A 13,402-nucleotide genomic window follows, 5' to 3' on the forward strand; every position below is an offset into this window, starting at 1 on the left:
TAGGAATGGAACGCAGGTGAAACAACACACATCTGGACAGAGCAATACAGTCGGTCATACTGTAGTTTATCATAACACACAGACAGTTCAATCAAATGTATTTATAAAGCCCTTCTTACATCAGCTGATGTCACAAAGTGCTGTACAGAAACCCAGCCTAAAACCCCAAACAGCAAGCAATGCAGGTGTAGAAGCATGGTGGCAAGGAAAAACTCCCTAGACAGGCCAGAAATAGAGGAAGAAACCTAGAGAGGAACCAGGCTATGAGGGGTGGCCGGTCCTCTTCTGGCTGTGCCGGGTGGAGATTATAACAGAACATGGCCAAGATGTTCAAATGTTCATAGATGACCAGCAGGGTCAAATAATAATAATCACAGCGGTTGTCCGAGGGTGCAATAGGTCAGTACCTCAGGAGGAAATGTCAGTTGGGTTTTCATAGCCGATCATTCAGAGTATCTCTACTGCTCCTGCTGTCTCTAGAAAGTTGAAAACAGCAGGCCTGGGACAGGTAGCACGTCCGGTGAACAGGTCAGGGTTCCATAGCCGCAGTCAGAACAGTTGAAACTGGAGTAGCAGCATGGCCAGGTGGACTGGGGACAACAAAGAGTCATCATGCCAGGTAGTCCTGAGGCATGGTCCTAGGGCTCAGGTCCTCCGAGAGAGAGAAAGAAAGAAAGAGAAAAAGAAAGAGAAAAAGAGAGAAAGAGAGAGAATTAGAGAGAGCATACTTAAATTCACGCAGGACACCGGATAAGACAGGAGAAATACTCCACATATAACAGACTGACCCTAGCACATAAACTACTGCAGTATAAATACTGGAGCCTGAGACAGGACAGGTCGGGAGACACCGTGGCCCCATCCGACGATACCCCCGGACAGGGCCAAACAGGCAGGATATAACCCCACCCACTTTGCCAAAGCACAACCCCCACACCACTAGAGGGATATCTTCAACCACCAACTTACCATCCTGAGACAAGGCCGAGTATAGCCCACAAAGATCTCCGCCACGGCACAACCCAAGGAGGGGCGCCAACCCAGACAGGAAGACCACGTCAGTGACTCAACCCACTCAAGTGACGCACCCCTCCTAAGGACGGCATGGAAGAGCACCAGTAAGCCAGTGACTCAGCCACTGTAATAGGGTTACAGGCAGAGAATCCCAGTGGAGAGAGTGGAACCGGCCAGGCAGAGACAGCAAGGGCGGTTCGTTGCTCCAGTGCCTTTCCGTTCACCTTCACACTCCTGGGCCAAACTACACTCAATCATAGGACCTACTGAAGAGATGAGTCTTCAATAAAGACTTAAAGGTTGAGACCGAATCTGCGTCTCTCACATGGGTAGGCAGACCATTCCATAAAAATTGAGCTGTATAGGAGAAAGCCCTGCCTCCAGCTATTTGCTTAGAAATTCTAGGGACAGTAAGGAGGCCTGCGTCTTGTGACCTTAACGTACGTGTAGGTATGTACAGCAGGACCAAATTGGAAAGATAGGAAGGAGCAAGCCCATGTAATGCCTTGTAGGTTAGCAGTAAAACCTTGAAATCAGCCCTTGCCTTAACAGGAAGCCAGTGTAGAGAGGCTAGCACTGGAGTAATATGATCAAATTGTTTGGGGTTCTAGTCAGGATTCTAGCAGCCATGTTCAGCACTAACTGAAGTTTATTTAGTGCTTTATCTGGGTAACCGGAAAGTAGAGCATTGCAGTAGTCTAACCTAGAAGTGACAAAAGCATGGATTAATTTTTGTGCATCATTTTTGGACAGAACATTTCTGATTATTGCAATGTTACGTATATGGAAAAAAGCTGTCCTTGAAACAGTCTTGATATGTTCGTCAAAACAGAGATCAGGGTCCAGAGTTATGCCGAGGTCCTTCACAGTTTTATTTGAGACGACTGTACAACTATCAAGATTAATTGTCAGATTCAACAGAAGATCTCTTTGTTTCTTGGGACCTAGAACAAGCATCTCTGTTTTGTTCGAGTTTAAATGTAGAACATTTGCAGCCATCCACTTCCTTATTGCTGAAACACAGGCTTCCAGGGAGGGCAATTTTGGGGCTTCACCATGTTTCATTGAAATGTACAGCTGTGTGTCATCCGCATAGCAGTGACAGTTAACATTATGTTTCCGAATGACATCACCAAGAGGTAAAATATATAGTGAAAACAATAGTGGTCCTAAAACACAACCTTGAGGAACACTGAAATTTACAGTTGATATGTCAGAGGATAAACCATCCACAGAGACAAACTGATATCTTTCTGACAGATAAGATCTAAACCAGGCCAGAATTTGTCCGTGTAGACCAATTTCCAATCTCTCCAAAAGAATGTGGTGATCGATGGTATCAAAAGCAGCACTAAGGTCTAGGAGCATGAGAACAGATGCAGAGCCTCAGTCTGACGCCATTAAAAGGTAATTTACCACCTTCACAAGTGCAGTCTCAGTGCTATGATGGGGTCTAATACCAGACCGAAGCATTTCGTATACATTGTTTGTCTTCAGGAAGGCAGTGAGTTGCTGCGCGACAGCTTTTTCTAAAATATTTTTGAGAGGAATGGGAGATTCGATATATGCCGATAGTTTTTTAATATTTTCTGGGTCAAGGTTTGACTTTTTCAAGAGAGGCTTTATTACTACCACTTTTAGTGAGTTTGCTACACATCCAGTGGATAGAGAGATGTTTATTATGTTCAACATAGGAGGGCCAAGCACAGGAAGCAGCTCTTTCAGAAGTTTAGTTGGAAAAGGGTCAAGTATGCAGCTTGAAGTTTTAGAGGCCATGATTATTTTCATCAATATGTCAAGAGATATAGTACTAAAAAACTTGAGTGTCTCCCTTGATCCTAGGTCCTGGCAGAGTTGTGCAGACTCAGGACAACTGAGCTTTGGATGAATACGCTGTTTTAAAGAGGAGTCAATAATTTGCTTTCTAATGATCATGATCTTTTCCTCAAAGAAGTTCATGAATTTATCACTGCTGAAGTGAAAGCCATCCTCTCTTGGGGAATGCAGCTTTTTAGTTAGCTTTGCTAACTATGATGATCGAGCAGCAGTGAGGGCTCTTCGATACTGCTTGGTACTGTCTTTCCAAGCTAGTCGGAAGACTTCCAGTTTGGTGTAACACCATTTCCTTTCCAATTTTCTGGAAGCTTGCTTCAGAGCTCGGGTATTTTCTGTATACCAGGGAGCTAGTTTCTTATGACAAATGTTTTTTATTTTTGGGGTGCGACTGCATCTAGAGTATTGTGCAAGATTAAATTGAGTTCCTCAGTTAGGTGGTTAACTGATTTTTGTACTCTGACGTCCTTGGGTAGGCGGAGGGAGTCTGGAAGGGCATCTAGGAATCTTTGGGTTGTCCGAGAATTTATAGCACGACTTTTGATGATCCTTGGTTGGGGTCTGAGCAGATTATTTGTTGCGATTGCAAACGTAATAAAATGGTGGTTCGATCCACAATATTTATTCCACGGGACAAAACTAGGTCCAGAGTATGACTGTGGCAGTGAGTAGATCTGGAGACATGTTGGACAAAACCCACTGAGTTGATGATGGCTCCAAAAGCCTTCTGGACTGGGTCTGTGGACTTTTCCATGTGAATATTAAAGTCACCAAAAATTAGAATATTATCTGCCATGACTACAATGTCCGATAGGAATTCAGAGAACTCAGTGAGGAATGCTGTATATGGCCCAGGAGGCCTGTAAACAGTAGCTATAAAAACTGATTGAGTAGGCTGCATAGATTTCATGACTAGAAGCTCAAAAGACGAAAACGTCGTTTTTTTTTGTAAATTGAAATTTGCTATCATAGATGTTAGCAACACCTCCGCCTTTGCGGGATGTGCGGGGGATATGGTCACAAGTGTAACCAGGAGGTGAGGCCTCATTTAACACAGCAAATTCATCAGGCTTAACTTCTCTAGGGCCGGCGGGACGAAATCGTCCCACCTACGTAACAGCCAGTGGAATCCTGTGGCGCGTTATTCAAATACCTTAGAAATGCTATTACTTCAATTTCTCAAACATATGACTATTTTACACCATTTTAAAGACAAGACTCTCATTAATCTACCCACACTGTCCGATTTCAAAAAGGCTTTACAACGAAAGCAAAACATTAGATTATGTCAGCAGAGTACCCAGCCAGAAATAATCAGACACCCATTTTTCAAGCTAGCATATAATGTCACAAAAACCCAGACCACAGCTAAATGCAGCACTAACCTTTGATGATCTTCATCAGATGACACACCTAGGACATTATGTTATACAATACATGCATGTTTTGTTCAATCAAGTTCATATTAATATCAAAAACCAGCTTTTTACATTAGCATGTGACTTTCAGAACTAGCATACCCACCGCAAACTTCCGGTGAATTGACTAAATTACTCACGATAAACGTTCACAAAAAGCATAACAATTATTTTAAGAATTATAGATACAGAACTCCTCTATGCACTCGATATGTCCGATGTTAAAATAGGTTTTCGGTGAAAGCACATTTTGCAATATTCTAAGTAGATAGCCCGGCATCACAGGGCTAGCTATTTAGACACCCTGCAAGTTTAGCACTCACCAAAGTCAAATTTACTATAAGAAAAATGTTATTACCTTTGGTGTTCTTCGTCAGAATGCACTCCCAGGACTTCAATAACAAATGTTGGTTTGGTCCCAAATAATCCATTGTTATATCCAAATAGCGGCGTTTTATTCGTGCGTTCAAGACACTATCCGAAAGGGTAAAGAAGGGTGATGAGCATGGTGCATTTCGTGACAAAAAATGTCTAAATATTCCATTACCGTACTTCGAAGCATGTCAACCGCTGTTTAAAATCCATTTTTATGCCATTTTTATCGTAAAAAAGCGATAATATTCCGACCGGGAATCTGCATTTAGGTAAACAGACTAAAGAAAATAAAGCATGGGGTCGACTCGGGCACGCGCCTAAGCCCATTGTCCTCTGATCGGCTACTTGCCAAAAGCGTAAATGTGTTTCAGCCTGGGGCTGCCTCGATATCATTCAGCTTTTTCCCGGGCTCTGAGAGCCTATGGGAGCCGTAGGAAGTGTCACGTTACAGCAAAGATCCTCAGTCTTCAATAAAAAGAGCCAAGAAGAACAACAACTTGTCAGACAGGCCACTTCCTGTAAGGAATCTTCTCAGGTTTTTGCCTGCCATATGAGTTCTGTTATACTCACAGACACCATTCAAACAGTTTTAGAAACTTTAGGGTGTTTTCTATCCAAAGCCAATAATTATATGCATATTCTAGTTACTGGGCAGGAGTAGTAACCAGATTAAATCGGGTACGTTTTTTATCCGGCCATGTGAATACTGCCCCCTACCCCCAACAGGTTAAGCCATGTTTCAGTCAGGCCAATCACATCAAGATTATGATCAGTGATTAGTTCATTGACTATAACTGCCTTTGAAGTGAGGGATCTAACATTAAGTAGCCCTATTTTCAGATGTGAGATATCACAATCTCTTTCAATAATGGCAGGAATGGAGGTAGTCTTTATTCCAGTGAGATTGCTAAGGCAAACATCGCCATGTTTAGTTTTGCCCAACCTAGGTCGAGGCACAGACATGGTCTCAATGGGGATAGCTGAGCTGACTACACTGATTGTGCTAGTGGCAGACTCCACTAAGCTGGCAGGCTGGCTAACAGCCTGCTGCCTGGACTGCACCCTATTTCAATGTGGAGCTAGGGGAGTTAGAGCCCTGTCTAGATAAGATGAGAGCACCCCTCCAGCTAGGATGGAGTCCGTCACTCCTCAACAGGCCAGGCTTGGTCCTGTTTGTGGTGAGTCCAGAAAGAGGGCCAATTATCCTCAAATTCTATCTTTTGGGAGGGGCAGAAAACAGTTTTCAACCAGCGATTGAGTTGTGAGACTCTGCTGTAGAGCTCATCACTCCCCCTAACTGGGAGGGGGCCAGAGACAATTACTCAATGCCGACACATCATTCTAGCTGATTTACACGCTGAAGCTATGTTGCGCTTGGTGACCTCTGACTGTTTCATCCTAACATCGTTGGTGCCGACGTGGATAACAATATCCCTATACTCTCTACACTCGCCAGTTTTAGCTTTAGCCAGCACTATCTTCAGATTAGCCTTAACGTTGGTAGCCCTGCCCCCTGGTAAACAGTGTATGATCGTTGGATGATTCGTTTTAAGTCTAATACTGTGGGTAATGAAGTCGCCAATGACTAGGGTTTTCAATTTGTCAGAGCTAATGGTGGGAGGCTTCGGCGGCTCAGATCCCGTAACGGGAGCAGTAGAGACCAGAGAAGGCTTGGCCTCTGATTCCGACTCACTGCTTAATGGGGAGAACAGGTTGAAAGTTTCTGTCGGCTGAATGAGCAACACCGGTTGAGCATTCCTACAGTGTTTCCTTCCGGAAGCCATGAGAAGGTTGTCCGTCTGCGGGGACTGTGCGAGGAGATTTATACTACTATCTGTACTTACTGGTGGCACAGACGCTGTTACATCCTTTCCTACACTTAAATTACCCTTGCCTAACGATAGCGTCTGAAGCTGGGCTTGCAGCACAGCTATCCTCACCATAAGGCGATCGTTCTCCTGTATATTATGAGTACAGCGACTGCAATTAGGAGGCATCATGTTAATATTACTACTTAGCTTCGGCTGGTGGCGAACCACGTCCAGATAAAGCGTCCGGAGTGAAAAAGTTGAATGAAAAAATTCGAGCGAGGGTAAAACTAAAAATATAAACGGTAATTAAAAAGTAAACACCATAAAGTTGGCAGGTAGCAAAGTACGGTTAGCAACAAAACGCACAGCAGCACGTAAACAAGTCTACAAGTTGTGACCGGAAATGACTAAAAAAAAAATGTGTTCTACATGTATATATGACTATCAGACAGAGTTTATACAGTACACACACCTATTACACTGAGACAGCCCCAGTCAATAGCAGTATCAAATCAATATTTATTTTGGGTATAGGAAGGTGCACCACTCTTACTTCGATGTGCTGAAGTCCACCACTAAACAGGGTTACGGTTCGTCATGTGTGCATCATGTGTTTATTAATCCCAAACTACTATGAATTGTAAAGGCTGGTTTATACTTGGTCTTAAGACATGTCTGTAGACAATTAGAATGTGACAGGTGTCGCTGGTCATTCATTTATACTCCGGTGGAATGCCTGTAGACTGTCGGTTCCCTTTTCAGGGACAGATGAAGCATGTTCAACTTTGACCTTGTCGCAGCGTCTGTTGACATGTTTACCTCGCTGAGACAGCAACGAAACAGTGCACAAGTTCAACAATTCTCCGGTAGAATGCCCTGCTTTTATTTCGTCACGCTCAAAACGTTAAGTTCTTTTCTGTAATTAGCTCGCCATTACCTTGTAAATAATGATCTTGTTGAGTTTATTTTCCTGTAATAATGAATAAAAAATGTGCTGTAGTCAAGACATTGTCAGCTATGATCTGGTCATTATTTAAATAAGATAGAAACTAACCAAAACATTGTTTAGAAGCGTTTAATTGCCTGGCTTGTCAGATTAATGTATACTAAATGGATGAGTGCTTCTACATCTCACTGCTTGCTGTTTGGGGTTTTAGGCTGGGTTTCTGTACAGCACTTTGTGACATCGGCTGATGTAAAAAAGGCTTTATAAATACATTTGATTGATTGATAAGTGTTTAAATACAGCAGCTACGCTTTTTGGAGCATCGGGCTGTGGTGTCATGCAGCCTGTCGTTTTTGAGTTTATTATTTTTCATAACGACAACGACAAATTTGATGTCGGATGACAATAGAATGTTCATGACGTCACATTTTTACATTTTTTTTTAAACATTTTAGTCATTTAGCAGACGCTCTTATCCAGAGCGACTTACAGTAGTGAATGCATACATTTCATACATTTTTTTTTTTTTCTGTGCTGGCCCCCCGTGGGAATCGAACCCACAACCCTGGTGTTGCAAACACCATGCTCTACCAACTGAGCTACAGGGAAGGCACTGGGAAGCACAGGGAAGTCACTGCGACTGTCTGCAAACATGTCGATAGACCAACTGTAAACCAGCCTTAAAGTGATGAAAACATGCTGAGGATGAAGAAGTATGGCTACTGTTGTAAGGCATTTTAGACAGGATATTAGTGCTTTGTCTCCCTGCATGATCTGACCACTCATCATTGCCCTCCGGTGCTCAGTAGTTAACACTTTACAATGTGAATATCCTTTTACGCTTTACACTGTGAACCACTGCACACAATTTCACACTGCCATTTCACACTGCAATTTCACACTGCCATTTCACACTGCCAATTCAGATGTCAATTCTGACTGCCATTTCACTCTGCCATTTCTCCAATGTGATTGTCACCTTTCAATGTTTCCCCTTCCACAGCAACCTAATATACAGTACAAGCTACACACGTATTCCCCCCCTACGCACACACACACACACACACACACTCACACACACACACACACACACACACACACACACACACACACACACACACACACACACACACACACACACACACACACACACACACACACACACACACACACACACACCATACCCTCAATGTGTTGTCTGACACTCATTTTTCATTCATAGTCAGATATCCCTTTATCATAATATTCCTAGATCAGATGTCTGGTGCTACAACCAGTGCAGAATGGGCATTGTGCTGTTCCCAGTCCATGTACAGTATTCCACTGACACACAGTATATTTTAGCACATGGGCATATCACTGCCTTGTTGTAATGGTTCTTGTTGTTTCCTGTTTTACCTGCACACATTGTGTGTAAAAAAAAACTAAATATTATATATGTGTTGTATCATACTTTTTTTCATAAATACCTGTACAGCAATAAAGCACAATTGTGTCCATTCCCTTGTCGTGTGTGTGTGTGTGTGTGTGTGTGTGTGTGTGTGTGTGTGTGTGTGTGTGTGTGTGTGTGTGTGTGTGTGTGTGTGTGTGTGTGTGTGTGTGTGTGTGTGTGTTTAACTATTCTTGTGGGGACCACAAGAATAGTAAACAAACAAAAATTGACCAATTGAGGACATTTTGTTAGTCCCCACGATGTCAAATGCTATTTCTAAGGGGTTTAGGGTCAAGGTTAGAATTAGTGTTAGGGTTAGAATTAAGTTTAGGGTTAGTGTTAGGAGTTGGCGTTACTCTTACGGTTAGGAGCTAGGGTTAGGTTTAGGGTTAAGGTTAGATTTTTGGGTTAGGGTTAAGGTTAGGGAAAGAGTAAGGGTTAGGTTTAGGGTTAGGGAAAATATCATTTTCAATGGGACTGAATTGTGTGTCCCCACAAGGTTAGCTGTACAAGACTGTGTGTGCATGCGCTCGCTCATTTGTTTGTACGTATGTAGCTACATATGTTTTTGTATTGTGTATCTATTCATTCTCTGACGTGTTGGTGTCTGCGTGTGTGCGTCGGCTCGCTTGTTTGAATACATGTACCTGTGTTTGTGTGTCTAGGCAGACCCTCTACCATGACAATATTAACCAGCCCATTATTGTGTAAACAGTGTAGCAGGTGAAAGGCAGCGTATCATAATGTGTCATGTTTACAGCCACTCACAGAGAGATTAGCACAGTGTGACACAGCCACAAGTACGCAAGTGACTTGTGGTTTTTGTCAGGTTACCGGGGGTTATTGCATCAGCGTCATCACCCGTCAGAGGCATAGCTGACACAAACACACACTTAGTCACACACACACACACACACACACACACACACACACACACACACACACACACACACACACACACACACACACACACACACACACACACACACACACACACACACACACACACACACAGCCTGAAGTGTCAGTAATACAGAGGCTGGTTGTGGTGAGGTGTGGCAGGGTTGTATAATATTCAACAACCCCTCTCAGTCTCACTGCAGAATTAGACATTTTTGCACTTTTATCAAAACATCACATTTTGGAATTTCTGCAAAAACATCACATTTGGAAGTCAAAGTTAAGGGTTATCAAATCAAAATTAAATTAAATTTTATTGGTCACATACACATGGTTAGCAGATGTTAATGTGAGGGCAGCGAAATGCTTTTGCTTCTATATCCGACCATGCTGTAATATCTAACAAGTAATCTAACAATTTCACAACAACTACCTTTTACACACAAGTGTAAAGGAATGAATAAGAATATGTACATATAAATATAAGGATGAGCGATGGCCGTTCAGCATAGGCAAGATGCAGTAGATGGTATAGAGTACAGTATATACATATGAGATGAGTAATGTAGGGTATGTAAACATGATATAAAATGGCATCGTTTAAAGTGGCTAGTGATACATTTATTACATCAAATTTGTAATTATTAAAGTGGCTAGAGATTTGAGTCAGTATATTGGCAGAGGCCACTCAATGTTAGTGATGGCTGTTTAACAGTCTGATGGCCTTGAGATAGAAGCTGTTTTTCAGTCTCTCGGTCCCAGCTTTGATGCACCTGTACTGACCTCGCCTTCTGGATGATAGCGGGGTGAACAGGCAGTGGCTCGGGTGCTGTAGGTGTCCTGGAGGGCATGTAGTTTGCCACCGGTGATGCGTTGGGCAGACAGCATTACCCTCTGGAGAGCCTTACGGTTGAGGGCGGTGCAGTTGCCGTACCAGGCGGTGATACATCCCGACAGGATGCTCTCGATTGTGCCTCTGTAAAAGTTTGTGAGTGTTTTTGGTGACAAGCCAAATTTCTTCAGCCTCCTGAGGTTGAAAAGGTGCTGTTGCGCCTTCTTCACCACGCTGTCTGTGTGCGTGGACCATTTCAGTTTGTCGGTGATGTGTACGCCGAGGAACTAAAAACTTTCCACCTTCTCCACTACTGTCCCGTCGATGTGGATAGGGGGGTGCTCCTTCTACTGTTTCCTGAAGTCCACGATCATCTCCTTTGTTTTGTTGACGTTGAGTGTGAGGTTATTTTCCTGACACCACACTCCGAGGGCCCTCACCTCCTCCCTGTAGGCCGTCTCATCGTTGATGGTAATCAAGCCTACCAGTGTAGTGTCGTCTGCAAACTTGATGATTGAGTTGGAGGCGTGCATGGCCACGCAGTCATGGGTGAACAGGGAGTACAGGAGAGGGCTGAGAACGCACCCTTGTGGGGCCCCAGTGTTGAGGATCAGCGGGGTGGAGATGTTGTTTTCTACCCTCACCACCTGGGAGCGTCCCGTCAGAAAGTCCAGGACCAAGTTGCACAGGACGGGGTCGACACCCAAGGTCTCGAGCTTAATGACGAGTTTGGAGGGTACTGTGGTGTTAAATGCTGAGCTGTAGTCGATGAACAGCATTCTTACATAGGTATTCCTCTTGTCCAGATGGGTTAGGGCAGTGTGCAGTGTGATGGCGATTGCATCGTCTGTGGACCTATTGGGGCGGTAAGCAAATTGGAGTGGGTCTAGGGTGTCAGGTAGGGTGGAGGTGATGTGATCCTTGATTAATCTCTCAAAGCACTTCATGATGACGGAAGTGAGTGCTACAGGGCGATAGTCTTTTAGCCCAGTTACCTTGGCATTCTTGGGAACAGGAACAATGGTGGCCCTCTTGAAGCAAGTGAGAACAGCAGACTGGGATGGGGATTGATTGAATATGTCCGTAAACACACCAGCCAGTTGGTCTGCGCATGCTCTGAGGACGCGGCTAGGGATGCCGTCTGGGTCGGCAGCGTTGCGAGGGTTAACACGTTTAAATGTTTTACTCACGTTGGCTGTGGTGAAGGAGAGCCCGCAGGTTTTGGTAGCAGGCCATGTCGGTGACACTGTATTTTCTCAAAGCGAGCAAAGAAGTTGTTTAGTTTGTTTGGGAGCAAGACATCATGGTCCGCGACGGGGCTGGTTTTCTTTTTGTAATCTGTAATTAACTGTACACCCTGCCACATACCTCTCGTGTCTGAGCCGTTGAATTGCGACTCTACTTTGTCTCTATACTGACGCTTAGCCTGTTGGATTGCCTTGCGGAGGGAATAGCTACACTGTTTGTATATGTTCATGTTTAGGTTAAAGGTTAGGTTTTTGGATAGGGTTAAATCATGAAGTCTAGGCATTTATTGTGAATGGTTAAGGCAAGGGTTAAGGTAAGGGTTAAGGTAAAGGTTAAGTTAAAGGTTAAGGTAAGGGTTAAGGTAAGGGTTAAGGTAAGGGTTAAGGTAAGAGGTTAAGGTAAGAGGTTAAGGTAAGAGGTTAAGGTAAGAGGTTAAGGTAAGGGTTTCAGGTAAGGGGTTCAGGTAAGGGGTTCAGGTAAGGGTTAAGGTAAGGGTTAAGGTAAGGGTTACGTTAAGGGTTAAGTTAAAGGTTAAGGTAAGGGTTAAGGTAAGGGTTAAGTTAAGGGTTAAGTTAAGGGTTAAGTTAAGGGTTAAGGTTAAGGTACGGGTTAAGGTAAGAGGTTAAAGTAAGGGTTTCGGCTAAGGGGTTCAGGTAAGGGGTTAAGGTAAGGGTTAAGGTAAAGGTTAAGGTAAAGGTTACGTTTGGGATAGGGTTAAAACAAAACAATTGAAAGATTGTCCATCACTGGGATTGAACACGCAACCTTCAGGTCCAGAGATTACACCCATCCACCACCTCCGTCCTCAACACCCTAGAAAAACCCAAGCCCACATGATGGCCCCTAGTGGACATGAACAGAGGTCCAATTTCAAAGTCAATCTTGAGCAATCTGGTAATATTAGGTCCCGTAAAGATAAGAAAAACAGAGAGATTGTGAGCTGATCACATGTTTTGTCACAGAACGTCTCAACACATAAAATTGTGTGAGTGTTCTTGTGCGTGTGTGCCTGTGTGTGTCTAGCAGAGTGAGATAAGGGAGATATAGAGAGAGCGTGCCCTGTATATTTGCTCAGGAGCAACCGTTTTCCCTGCAGTCACCATGGAGAGAAGCGATTTCTCCTGCAACACATTAATTTACAGATTATTATCCATGACATTTGCGTGCACGTTGCCCATCTCCCCCAGATGCCAGGCCTCTATACTCTCAGCATGGCCCGGAGAGTCTCTCTGCTGCTGCTGTTGACATTTACAGGGAAATGTGAAGTACCTGCCAGGCATTTGAGCTGCAGGTAGTTTCTGTAGCACATTCAGGTCACGGCAGGCAGGTGGGAGAGGCTGCAGTCTGCTTCCCACATTAGGGAGACATTTGCATCTCACACTATATGCAAACAAGCAGGAGTAAAGTGTAAGGATTGTTAGCGTGAATTGAAAGTAAATTAGGCTCCACGGGGCCACAGCTCAATGTGTGTGAGTCTTTGTTTGCTCTGTGTAGTCCAATAGGTGCCTTTTTACAAGCAATGACTGGTTTTTACCTTCAGGTGCAGAGGGGAGATGACATCATGTGTGTGTGCTCGTATGTGTGTGTATGTTT

The sequence above is a fragment of the Salmo salar genome, chromosome ssa25 (assembly GCF_905237065.1).
Source record: "Salmo salar chromosome ssa25, Ssal_v3.1, whole genome shotgun sequence".
In the NCBI taxonomy this organism is placed as follows: domain Eukaryota; kingdom Metazoa; phylum Chordata; class Actinopteri; order Salmoniformes; family Salmonidae; genus Salmo; species Salmo salar.